The following is a 14260-nucleotide window of genomic DNA, read 5'->3' as shown; positions in this document are numbered from 1 at the left end:
AATAATACAGGTGTTAAACGCAAAGAATTCTGGTGACGTTGCAAAGCCCTTCGGGCAGCAACAGGGATAGGTCTGCGAAGCCGTCTGATGGACCAGCAACCCGCTGGTTATCAGCCGCTCGGTGACCACGTATCATTGTAACATGATTCGAAAGAGAAGTCTTATTTTAGAAAAAACTTTCCTTGATTTACATTTACAATTGAAGAAACATAATACGCCTAGTGTTTATTTTAAATTTTGACCTATTAAGTCTTTTCTTGTAACGATCTGTTTACCCTGTAAGGTTAAACATACATACATACATACATACATAACATCACGCCTCTTTCCCGGAGGGGTAGGCAGAGACTACCTCTTTCCACTTGCCACGATCTCTGCATACTTCTTTCGCTTCGTCCACATTCATAACTCTCTTCATACAAGCTCGGCGGTTTCGGGTACTTTTGACCTGACCCTTTACCAGGACGTCCTTAATTTGATCAAGATACGTTCGTCTAGGTCTTCCCACTCCGACCTTTCCCTCCACACTCTCCTTGTATATCTGCTTAGTCAACCTGCTTTCATTCATCCTCTCCACATGACCGAACCATCTTAACATACCCTTTTCTATTCCTGTAACTACATCTTCTTTCACATCACAACATTCCCTTATCACGCTGTTCCTTATCCTGTCACTCAATTTCACACCCATCATACTCCTTAACGCTCTCATTTCCACTGCATTTATTCTGCTTTCATGCTTCTTTTGCCATACCCAACTTTCACTCCCATACATTAATGTCGGGACCAACACGCCCCTGTGCACAGCCAGTCGAGCCTTTTTGGATAGTTTCTGACTGCTCATAAAGGCATGCAAAGCTCAATTCACCATGTTCCCCGCGTTCACTCTCCTTTCAATATCACTATCATACTTGCCATCTGATGTAAACTTTGATCCTAGATATACGAACTCTTTCACTTGCTCCACTTTTTCTCCTCCAATCAAAATATTACATGCTGTCATTTCTTTCTCCATTTCAAAAACCAGTGTTTTAGTTTTACTTACGTTCACTTTCATTCCTTTCTCTTTTAAAGCTTCATGCATACAGTTTACCATCTCCTGTAACTCCTCCGCTGATGACGCCAGTATAACCTGATCGTCGGCATAGAGCAGACATTTGACGAGTAACTCATTCATCCTTAATCCACTTTTAGACTCTTTCAAATCTGTCAAACAGCTATCCATAAATAGGTTGAACAGCCACGGTGACGCAACACATCCTTGCCTAACGCCTTTCTCAATCTTAAACCACTCAGTGTGCGCTCCGTTTATCCTGACACAAGCACTCGAATCCTCATATAAGGATTTCAGTGCTCGTATTAAGAGACTGCTCACCCCATGCATAGAAAGTGCTGACCACAATTCATTCCTCTCAACTCTGTCATAGGCCTTTTCCAGATCTACGAATGTGCAATAGACTTTTTGACTCTTGGCCAAAAACTTTTCGGCTATGCACCGCAAGGAAAAGACCTGATCAGTACATCCCATTCCCTTTCGAAATCCCGCTTGAGCATCCCATATTTTGTCATCAGTTTCATTCCTGACTCTATTAATCAATACCTTAGCATACAATTTGCCGACGACGCTAAGCAGGCTTATACCACGATAATTTTTGCAGTCCAGCTGTGACCCTTTTCCTTTGTAAAGTGGCACGATAACAGCCTTACACCAATCTTTTGGTACTCGGCCGCTTCTCCAACACAAATTGAAAAGGCAGTACAACTGACTAGCTACTACGCCTTTTCCTGCTTTAAGCATCTCGACCGACACTCTATCACACCCAGCAGCCTTTCCCGCTTTCATACTCTTAAGTGCTTCCACAATTTCGAACATTTCAATTTCGCCTTCCATCTCATTCTCTTTTTCTTCGCTATAGCAGAAATCTTTCTTATTTCCTTCCTTTTTTTCAAATAAACTTTCAAAATAGTCCTTCCATATCTTTAGTACACATTCTTCTCCTTTCACAACGCTACCATCCTGGCATCTGATCCTAGTCAGCTCTCTGGTTATAGTATTTCCTCGGGCTGACCTTACGGATTTCCAGAATACTTTCAGATTTGACTGAAAGTCTTCTGATAGCCTTTTATCAAAATCCTCTTTATACTCTTCTTTCTTTCTAATCACAGCTTTCTTAACCAAATCTTTCATTTTCTTATATTCCTTACGTGCTTCATTCACATCTTCATCTATAACCTCTTGCATTCTTAAGTTAGCTTTTGCTGCTAACAAATCCAGCCATGCTTTCTTCTTTAATCGCACAAGTTCTTGCACATCTTTACTCATCCACGCATTTTTGTGATTTTTTCCTTTCCTTCTTCTACTTACACCACACACTTCAACAGCTACTTTCACAATTCTTTCTTTAAATTCCTTCCATCCATCTTCAATATCGCTCATTTCATCTAAATCTTCAAATTCATCCTTCAGTCTATTAATATACTTCTTACCTACATCCATATCTTGCAAATTTTCTACTTTTACTCTTTCCAAAGCGCTGGTTTGCTCCCTTACCCTGTGCCGCCAGCGATTGAAGATACCCCTTATCCGGGATATCACCAGTAAATGGTCCGAGTCAATGCCAGCACCGCGATATGCACGGGTATCCAGCACTTTGTTCTTCAATCTTTCATCTACAATCACAAAGTCTATCATACTTTTTAAAATACCTTCCACTCTTGTGTAGGTGTGGATCTCTTTATGTTGAAACATTGAGTTCGACACAAAAAGATCCCACTCTAGACAAATTTCTAATACACTTCTTCCATTATCATTCACCTTTTCGTCACCAAACGCACCAAGCACCTTTTCATATCCATCACGCTTTACACCCACCCATCCATTAAAATCACCTAACATAATAATCTTCTCATTTGGCTTGGTAACTTTCAATACTTCTCTTACACTATTCCAGAACTCCTCGTTTTCGCTTTTTGCTGATGTTGTACCCCTCGAACCCACATCCCAAGGTGCATAAACACCTAGAACGAAGATCCGAGTGATTCCAACTTTCAGCCTAATCCATAGAAGACGAGGGCTGACACACTCATACTCATTCACGCACTCAGCCATTCGTGCAGAAAGAATTAGACCGACCCCTTGACAGCCTCGGCTGGTACTGGAAATTCCAGACCAATACGCCGTGTAAGGGCCGTGCTGCGTCGCGTCGCATCCTTTCCGCTTCGTTTCATTCACGCACAACACATCCAAACGTCTTTCATCCATCATCTGGCATACTTCCTCAATCTTATCCTTCATTCCTCCTCTTACATTCATCGTCGCAAAGCGGCTTTCAGCAGACCGCATACCGCTCCCGCCGGGAACGAGACGTGATGGGGTGCGGACACCATCGCCGCCATTTATATGCTTTTTAAGGTTCATAATGCGATTCCCACGAGACGCTAGGGAAAAATTTGGTCCGCCCCAGCAGAGCCCCGCATGCCAGGGTAAGGCTAGCCATTACCTGGGGGTCGCCCAACCCCATGGCGGAAGTGGCACGCTCGAGACTAGGCTCGCCCCTAGCCATGCATCCATCGGCGCGGCAGACCTTAGATTGGCAGGGATTTACATTAAAGAGGAATCCCAAGTCTATCCCTTAGTCGGCTCTTACGACATCCGTGGGAAAGAGATGGAGTGGTCCTATTCTTTTGTAATGGTGCCGGGAACCACACGGCAATTTAAGGTTAAACATTTTACATATATATGTTGACTTCGCGCTCATTAATAAATAAACAGTGTAGATCTGTCACAATTGTCGAAACGAAAGCTGCGCAAGGTCGCTCTACAACCAGTCGGGTGTCAGACCAGACTGGTAGCCTCTACCGGTTTCCCCGGCTGTTCACACGTGCCTCTCTCTGTAAGGCCACACCCCCCAAGCAACGCAAATGAGAGATACATATATATATACCTTTTAATTAGTTTGTTTGTAAATAACATATATACATATGGTCACGTCGATAGCCCTTGCTGGGTAGACAAAGTCTTGAATAGACTTAAAGACTTTTTTATTTCTTCAGATGTGTTCTAAATAAAGACTTTTTTATTTCTTTCTATTTATTTGTACATACATACATATAATCACGTCTATATCCCTTCCGGGGAAGACAGAGCCTACAGTCTTGAAAAAACTGATAGGCCACGTTCAGCTGTTTGGCTTAATAACAGATTGAGATAGTGACAAGTTGCTAACTTATCGCCTAAAAGAAGAATCCCAAATTTGTATATATATAGACGTGACCATATGTATGTAAATATTTTTATAGTTTTGCAGCCTATAAACCGGCAAAATAGGTGGTTACCTGGAAAGGTATAAAATGTAACGACGACGCAAGAAAGAACAATAAATAATAACTCCTTATTGTTACAGTGCTTGTAAAATGACCGCGGTGAGGGTTTTATGGTCATAGGAGTCATAGAATTAGGAATAATGTGAGACTATAGAAGTGGTAAGCGGTTTCTCTTCCCGTTCAGTTAAGGCCAATTAAGGGGAAAGGCTAATTAATTTAAGTTCACAGTATAAACATAGGTTCAAACTTTGTTTTATCTTAATAATCTCAGGTCTACGGCCAGGACAAGATTAACAAAGTTACTAGTGACATTCAAGATGCAGTCAGCATCCGCTGCACATGTTGCATCTAAAATGAGATGTGGCAAGTCGCGAAAGTCGGCACAATGTGACTGAACTTAGTTCCGTGTTCAACGTCTCACATCTTCAACTTAATTATAGCTGGCTTTAATAGCTTTGTTATGATGGAGGCGTCGGCGGAGTGGTTGATGTTGCCGACTCGTCTTTGACGTTTCGGGTTCGAGTCCTAATAGGTCATTTGTTACAGGACTATTCGGAATAACTTCGTTTGTTACTTATGTTGAATGTTAACCCGTGCTCTTTATGTCGTTGAAAACAGCGTAAAAAAACTGCACTGTAAGTATATTAGGACACGTAAATAGTCCAACCTTTAAGTGTGGCCCTTGTCTCTTTGTACTTACTATGTCGCTCAAATATTTTAATGTACCTACTCGTATACCTGAGAGTGAGCAATTAGTAGAAATAATTAAATTTAAAAAAAATGTATTCAGTAATTCATTTTGGCTTTGTAATAAAGGGTAAGAGTAAGGTTTATTTCTTTTCTTAGTAATAAATATTTACAAAAGTAATAAAACTAGGAAGTTCTTTTTGAGTCGTTTGAACAGGTAGGGATCCCTTTCTTGGCATAATTTTTTATCCTAATATAATTAAGCATAACAAGTTGGGCATATATTTTTAATGTATTTATCATAATGTTTATTCCCGATTTCTATGTAAAAAAGTTTAACAGTTCTTTCTACGTAAGTGTCTTTTTATATCGTATGACAACGAACCATTACTAAAGAAAAGACCTTTAAACAATAAGATCCAACAAGAACTAGGATAGGTTAAGTTTGATATTGTTTTGTTTAAATATATTTATGTTTTATATTGTTATTATGCCTAAACATGATTATGCTTTGAAACATTATGCTTCAAATAGTTATGCGTAAAATTTTATGCGAATAAATATTGTGGGTTACTATTATTATGACAAATAAAAGTATGCCATGTTATATTATGACATAAAATTGTATGCATATAAATAGGGAACCGAAAAGCTAGATAAGTTCATCGCGAAAGTTATAAATGAAGACTATCGCTGCAGTTTTAAGCGTGGGAGGCAGACATAAGCATTGTTTGTGTTGCTACACGTGCCGAACAGTATTGGATGGGGTTGCCTTTGCAAGCTGTTCCTAAAATAATCAAAATAATACTAGTTCAACTTAAGTCTTTGACTGAATTCTGAACTTAGATTCGGGGGGAGACGGAATGTGGAGACACCGCTCAGTCCAAGCACTATGATGACAACGTCTTATTAAAGTCACTTAGATGTCATTAATTATTACAATAACCCGGGCGCAGGTTAGTTTAGGAATGAGAAAAAATGGTATTATTTTATTTTATAACCTAACCCTGTTCCTAACATAAGCATTAAGACTTATCGTTATCATTGCGTTGGAGAGTTGAACCGACAGCAAGCTAAAGATAAGAGAGTCAGAATCTAAGAAAATATATTCACATTTGTTGACATACATGCATAATAGTCACGTCTATTGTACACGTCCCTTGCGGGGTAGACAGAGCCGACAGTCTTGCAAAGACTGAAATGCCACGTTCTGCTGTGGCTGTATGGCTTAATTGTGGAATTAAGATTCAAACAGTGCCAAGTTGCTGCCCCATCGCCTACAAAAAGAATACCATGTTTATTAGCCTATACTTGAGTCGCCTCTTACGACATCCATGGGCAAGAGATGGAGTGGGCCTATTCCGAAGTGCCGTAAACCACACGGCACTTGTTGATAATTATTGATTTTTTCAAGTTAATGCCTTGAATCATTATTTTTAACACCTTCCCTTTCCACACATGATATTCATGTGTTCCACAAACTCCGACCCATTTTAATCATCTTCAGTTTTTACGGCGTCCTATTAAAACTTTAGAGTGACTGGGGGGGTGGTCTCTAAAGTTACCCATTCATTATTTCAGCAAGGGCACTTAGCAAATAAATTAGACACATTTCATCATAATAAGGTAGGGCACTCCTGTCTCCTGCCAACCCTAGCTCTGCTAATGAGAACCTGTCTGTCTAGTGCTTGCACTGCGTAGCTTTAATTCAGTCCTTTGATATCAGAAGTGGGTATGTTCCGGAGCACGGAATCCTTTTTTTATGTATTTAGATAGAATACAATCATTATAAGTAGTGCAAATGCAGTACGATTTTAATTTAACTTTTACGCTAATCTCAGGAATTACTGGTTCGAATTAAAAAAATATTTTTGCGTTGAATAGACCATTTCTCGAGGAAGGCTTCAGGCTATATAACATCACGCTGCAACTATAAATGAGCAAAGAAATAATGGAATATGTGAAAAAAACTGGGAAAATTATTCATCTTTGAGGGCTTCAATGATGCCCAAAATAACTATTCCACGCGGACAAAGTCGTAATTGATATAAACAGTATCAGGTAGCTAGTCAATCGTCTTAAAGAAGAATCCCTATAAACCTTTGCCTTTTACGACATTCATGGGAAAGAAATGGAGTGGTCTTATTCTTAAGTGCCGGGGTACCACACGGTACCAATATAAAAAAAGGTACTAGGACCACACCAAGTCTTATCTGTTTTTTTTGTGAAGGCTGTTAAAAACTAACTTATTCATTGCCTTTGTTCGCCGTGCCTTTACAATTCTAATAATTGTCGTTAACTTAGTTAAGTCTTTTAAAAACCTTACCCTACCAAAAACAAAGCAATAGCAACTATCTTACGGTTTCAAAATTTCTCGGTACTACAATTTAAGTATGGTCTACAAAAGGTCAAACACAATAAACCAGTGCATGGAACTCATTCCTAAAATCCATAAGTTTTTGTGCAAAAACTACAGCATCCGCACAAAATTGGTGTTCTTCTTCCGTTTCGGGATGATTATTACTATGTTGGTAGTACCTGGGTATGAAATATATCAGACGTAATTAAAGAGCGGTGTTGTAAAGTGCGATGAAGAATTCGTTCTTCATCGCTGTGATGAAGGGATGTGATTCGAAATCCCAATTTTGATAAGATTTTGCAGTGCGGTTGCCGGCATCAATATAAAAAAGAATTGGACCACTCCATCTCATTTCTCATGGATGTCGTAAGAAGCCACTAAGAGATACGCTTATAAACTTGGGATTCTAATTTTAGGCAATGGGCTAGCAACCTGTCACTATTTGAATCTCAATTTGAAGCCAAACAGCTGAACGTGGCCAGGAACGTATCAGTCTCTCTAAGACTGTTGGCTCTGTCTACCCCGCAAAGGATATAGACTATATGAATGAATGATTTTGATAAGCATCTTCTCGATTCTATGTATCTAAATGTATGTCCGATAAAAAAATTGAATGTTTGATATTTGATGAGAATGAAGCAAAAGATTGCTTCTTGAACTACATTCATATCGAGGTTCGCAAGATTTTTGTACTGAATCGTTAATCGAGATCGATAAGACTTTCTCTTGCGATTTATACGTGGTACTTTTGTCTTATTCCCACAGTTAAAACTTTATGTGTAATTAAATGCAAGTACACGTCTGCACTATAAATTAAATTCTTGTGTGTTAATTTATCCGGTTTTAAGTTATATGTGTGTTTGTATTCGTTTGGGTGAACTGATGGATTTTTATATTTTTTAATTGGAAATTAACCTTTCAACCACAAAAGCAAGAAGCACGGTAAGAATAAAGACATATAGAATACTATATGTCTTTATTCTAACTGTGCCCGCAACTTCGTCTGCGTGGAACAGTTATTTTGGGCATCATTGAAGCCCTCAAAGATGAATAAATTTCCCCTTTTTTTCACATTTTCCATTATTTCTTTGCTCCTTATAGTTGCAGCGTGATGTTATATAGCCTTAAGCCTTCTTCGATAAATGGTCTATTCAAAGCAAAAAGAATTTTTCGAACCAATAGTTCCTGATATTAGCGCGTTCAAACAAACAAACTCTTCAGCTTTATAATATTAGTATAGATTAAACGGGGTTTTCTGAGATCTATGATAACAAGGAAATCGATGTGTATACGATGGTGGTGTATTACTGATTTCCTTAATGAATATTGTTGCAAGTGTGACTTCCAGTCAGTGTGTAAGTACTTCCGTGCCCCAAATAAGTAGGTACACACATCGTAGAACAGTTTTCCAAAGTTTAAATTTATCGCTGCAACGTCCCAAAGAAAGTTAAAAATGACACGTGCACGCTACTCCAACGTGTTATATGGCAAAATGATAACGTTTCAAACAATTATTCTTCGTACATTTGCATCTTACATCAAGTCGCGGCCATAAAACTCAGATGAAACATTTCAGCGTCAGTGTTCAGATTTCGCGGGCGATTTAATTTTAAACTAGGCATGTGTAGCGTGTTGGACACTCGTCACCTCGTTTCAGTGTTTATTTTGTGTTCTCTTTTCAAATAATTTCACTGGATGGAATAGTGTAAGAGAAGTATTGAAAGTTACCAAGCCAAATGAGAAGATTATTATGTTAGGTGATTTTAATGGATGGGTGGGTGTAAAGCGTGATGGATATGAAAAGGTGCTTGGTGCGTTTGGTGACGAAAAGGTGAATGATAATGGAAGAAGTGTATTAGAAATTTGTCTAGAGTGGGATCTTTTTGTGTCGAACTCAATGTTTCAACATAAAGAGATCCACACCTACACAAGAGTGGAAGGTATTTTAAAAAGTATGATAGACTTTGTGATTGTAGATGAAAGATTGAAGAACAAAGTGCTGGATACCCGTGCATATCGCGGTGCTGGCATTGACTCGGACCATTTACTGGTGATATCCCGGATAAGGGGTATCTTCAATCGCTGGCGGCACAGGGTAAGGGAGCAAACCAGCGCTTTGGAAAGAGTAAAAGTAGAAAATTTGCAAGATATGGATGTAGGTAAGAAGTATATTAATAGACTGAAGGATGAATTTGAAGATTTAGAGGAAATGAGCGATATTGAAGATGGATGGAAGGAATTTAAAGAAAGAATTGTGAAAGTAGCTGTTGAAGTGTGTGGTGTAAGTAGAAGAAGGAAAGGAAAAAATCACAAAAATGCGTGGATGAGTAAAGATGTGCAAGAACTTGTGCGATTAAAGAAGAAAGCATGGCTGGATTTGTTAGCAGCAAAAGCTAACTTAAGAATGCAAGAGGTTATAGATGAAGATGTGAATGAAGCACGTAAGGAATATAAGAAAATGAAAGATTTGGTTAAGAAAGCTGTGATTAGAAAGAAAGAAGAGTATAAAGAGGATTTTGATAAAAGGCTATCAGAAGACTTTCAGTCAAATCTGAAAGTATTCTGGAAATCCGTAAGGTCAGCCCGAGGAAATACTATAACCAGAGAGCTGACTAGGATCAGATGCCAGGATGGTAGCGTTGTGAAAGGAGAAGAATGTGTACTAAAGATATGGAAGGACTATTTTGAAAGTTTATTTGAAAAAAAGGAAGGAAATAAGAAAGATTTCTGCTATAGCGAAGAAAAAGAGAATGAGATGGAAGGCGAAATTGAAATGTTCGAAATTGTGGAAGCACTTAAGAGTATGAAAGCGGGAAAGGCTGCTGGGTGTGATAGAGTGTCGGTCGAGATGCTTAAAGCAGGAAAAGGCGTAGTAGCTAGTCAGTTGTACTGCCTTTTCAATTTGTGTTGGAGAAGCGGCCGAGTACCAAAAGATTGGTGTAAGGCTGTTATCGTGCCACTTTACAAAGGAAAAGGGTCACAGCTGGACTGCAAAAATTATCGTGGTATAAGCCTGCTTAGCGTCGTCGGCAAATTGTATGCTAAGGTATTGATTAATAGAGTCAGGAATGAAACTGATGACAAAATATGGGATGCTCAAGCGGGATTTCGAAAGGGAATGGGATGGATCAGGTCTTTTCCTTGCGGTGCATAGCCGAAAAGTTTTTGGCCAAGAGTCAAAAAGTCTATTGCACATTCGTAGATCTGGAAAAGGCCTATGACAGAGTTGAGAGGAATGAATTGTGGTCAGCACTTTCTATGCATGGGGTGAGCAGTCTCTTAATACGAGCACTGAAATCCTTATATGAGGATTCGAGTGCTTGTGTCAGGATAAACGGAGCGCACACTGAGTGGTTTAAGATTGAGAAAGGCGTTAGGCAAGGATGTGTTGCGTCACCGTGGCTGTTCAACCTATTTATGGATAGCTGTTTGACAGATTTGAAAGAGTCTAAAAGTGGATTAAGGATGAATGAGTTACTCGTCAAATGTCTGCTCTATGCCGACGATCAGGTTATACTGGCGTCATCAGCGGAGGAGTTACAGGAGATGGTAAACTGTATGCATGAAGCTTTAAAAGAGAAAGGAATGAAAGTGAACGTAAGTAAAACTAAAACACTGGTTTTTGAAATGGAGAAAGAAATGACAGCATGTAATATTTTGATTGGAGGAGAAAAAGTGGAGCAAGTGAAAGAGTTTGTATATCTAGGATCAAAGTTTACATCAGATGGCAAGTATGATAGTGATATTGAAAGGAGAGTGAACGCGGGGAACATGGTGAATGGAGCTTTGCATGCCTTTATGAGCAGTCAGAAACTATCCAAAAAGGCTCGACTGGCTGTGCACAGGGGCGTGTTGGTCCCGACATTAATGTATGGGAGTGAAAGTTGGGTATGGCAAAAGAAGCATGAAAGCAGAATAAATGCAGTGGAAATGAGAGCGTTAAGGAGTATGATGGGTGTGAAATTGAGTGACAGGATAAGGAACAGCGTGATAAGGGAATGTTGTGATGTGAAAGAAGATGTAGTTACAGGAATAGAAAAGGGTATGTTAAGATGGTTCGGTCATGTGGAGAGGATGAATGAAAGCAGGTTGACTAAGCAGATATACAAGGAGAGTGTGGAGGGAAAGGTCGGAGTGGGAAGACCTAGACGAACGTATCTTGATCAAATTAAGGACGTCCTGGTAAAGGGTCAGGTCAAAAGTACCCGAAACCGCCGAGCTTGTATGAAGAGAGTTATGAATGTGGACGAAGCGAAAGAAGTATGCAGAGATCGTTGCAAGTGGAAAGAGGTAGTCTCTGCCTACCCCTCCGGGAAAGAGGCGTGATTTTATGTATGTATGTATGTATGTTCACTGGATGGCCGATTCGCAACTGTTTTTGTACGGTTATTTGTTCTTTTCCCTTGTTCATAAGTTTATTTTTTTAGGCGATGGGCTAGCAACCTGACACTAGTTGAATCTCAATTCTGCCATTAAACCAAATTGGTGAACGTGGCCTATCAGTCGAGGGATATAGACGTGATCAAATAGTGACAGGTTGCTAGCCCGTCGCCTATAAAAGAATCCCAAGTTTGTAAGCCTATCCCTTTGTCGCCTTTTACGACATCCATGGGAAAGAGATGGGGTGGTCCTATTTTTTTTGTATTGGTTTAAGACTGCTGGCTCTGTCTACCCCGCACCGGATATAGTCGTGACTATATGTATGTTGTATGTTCATAAGTTTCTCCATCATCTACCAGAGGGTGTTTTGTTTATTCAATGAACTTGATGCAAATAAATTAATACAAATCTTATATGCAATGAATGCAATTAACTGGTAGAGATTTCTCTTGATTCGATTTATTGTAACTAATAATTAATATAAAATAGTTTTTGTGTCGTCCTATAGGTATGCACCGTAACAATTTTTTCTCAGAAGAACCATTTCAAATTATCGAAATCCTTCACAAACGCCACCTTTACAATGAACTGTATTGTTGCGACGTTAAAGATGCAATTCATTTGCTGAGTTTTGTTGTTAAATATTTCAATCGTTATACCCTTAAGATTTAGAACGCTTTTGGAATGCTTCGTGTTTTTTGGGCGTTTACCGAAAGAGATTCGGATAATTGCGAATATACCTGCTTTGTGAATGGGCAGGATGAGATGTTAGTACTGTTTTAGTGCCGAGTTAAACTAAATTTATGTCACTAACAGTCACAGCCGTCATCTTGTGCATACATGTGATGCAAAAGTGTCAATAACACTGTGTATTGAATATAAAGATTGAGTGATTGTATTGAATTCATCGATTAAGTGATTGTTTTGAATATATCGATTAAGTGGTTGTATTGAACTTTATTCTATCACAAGGCCAAACAGCTGGACGTGGCCTGACAGCCTTTCAAGATTGCTGTCTACCCTGCAAGAGACATAGACGTGATTATATGGATGGATGGTTGTATTGAATATATCAATTAAGTGATTGTATTGAATATATCGATTAAGTGACTGTATTGAATACATCGATTAAGTGACTGTATTGAACATATCAATTAAGTGATTGTATTGAATATATCGATTAAGTGACTGTATTGAATACATCGATTAAGCGATTGGATTGAATATATCAACAACAGGTAAGTGGTATTTATCCGTACGTATGTATCCGTAAAGTATACCTTATTTTGTGTGTGATTCATGAGTGTAACGTATATTTAATAAAAGTTTCGACAAACTGAAATGTTTGGAGATTTGAAGATGCCAGTAACTCGTGAAAGTCGACAAGTAACTTATAAGTTAAAATCTTCGACTAAGGGGATTTATATTAGAACATGGATTTCCTGCTATATCAATCTAATTTTGACCATATCAATATAATTTTGATGATTTTAACAATATCTCCTTTTTCCCTTTGACTATAATTCTTTCCTTCTATTTTATTTTTTATATTTTTTGCCTTCTATTATAATTTTTCGAATTCGTTTTACTTTATATTGATAATCATTCTTTATTTTAAAGATTTCAGAGAAATTCTGTTATATATTTAAAAAATATATAACAGAATTTCTCAAAAACATTTCTGCTGAAGTAAATTATAAAACCTTTATATGAAATAAAACAAATTAACAGCGCGCTGAAACCTGTATATGACAGGCGGTTTTGTTCTAGATAATGTTGTAACAGATAAGCAAAATGGAGGAAAACAAGCTATTTTAGTTTGTAAGCTATTTTGTTTAAGAACAGTGATAACAATTTGTTGCAAGATGATATTTTTATAGCCAATTAATGTTATGTATGTTACTAACCCCACATTACAGTACAACTTTGTCGACCTGCGGTGCTTAAATCAATACATAATACGTATAGCAGAAAGTTTTGTTTGTAATATCTTTATTGTACTACAGATGAGAGGATAAAAAAATGCGGTAATTTGGTAAAGTCTGACAAATGTATCTGAGAGGAATCCGAGTAAAACTCGCACTAACCCCTCTGTAAGTACTTACATTAAAATCAGGCTAAAAACTCTTACTACCGACATCCGGTTTCTGACATTTATCGCTTACTTTGTCTTGTGCATTGTATTTTTTTTGAAGACCTATTCTTCTTTATTAGGACAAAAAGTTACTTTGACAACTTTTTCGGCGTCACATCAAACGGAAAGTGTCATAAATATAATGTAAACCCGTCATAACATGTATTGAAACGACAAAAGACAACAATGAAATCTTATCTTTTCTTAGTATTTGTATAAAACTATAAAATTTGCGGTAAGGTTATATTTAGATGGTATATTTCACTCGCCCTACGCGTTATGTTATGAGCACTCGAAAGAGCAAGGGAATGCAAGCAGTTTCCCGCGGGACGTGACTTTGTATGCGTTTCGAGGCATGCGCCCTCGACGGTCACAAG

The 14260-nt window shown here is 38.4% G+C and overlaps 1 protein-coding gene across 1 annotated transcript in view; it reads left to right on the top strand.

The window, feature by feature from the left end:
* LOC106135587 (AF4/FMR2 family member lilli) overlaps window positions 1–14260 on the top strand; it is a 202368-nt gene that overhangs the window by 61166 nt on the left and 126942 nt on the right. The window lies entirely within an intron of this gene.

The sequence above is a fragment of the Amyelois transitella genome, chromosome 21 (genome assembly GCF_032362555.1).
Source record: "Amyelois transitella isolate CPQ chromosome 21, ilAmyTran1.1, whole genome shotgun sequence".
Taxonomy (NCBI): domain Eukaryota; kingdom Metazoa; phylum Arthropoda; class Insecta; order Lepidoptera; family Pyralidae; genus Amyelois; species Amyelois transitella.
Note: the sequence above shows the minus strand (reverse complement) of the source record. Positions and strands in the feature narration are given on the sequence as shown.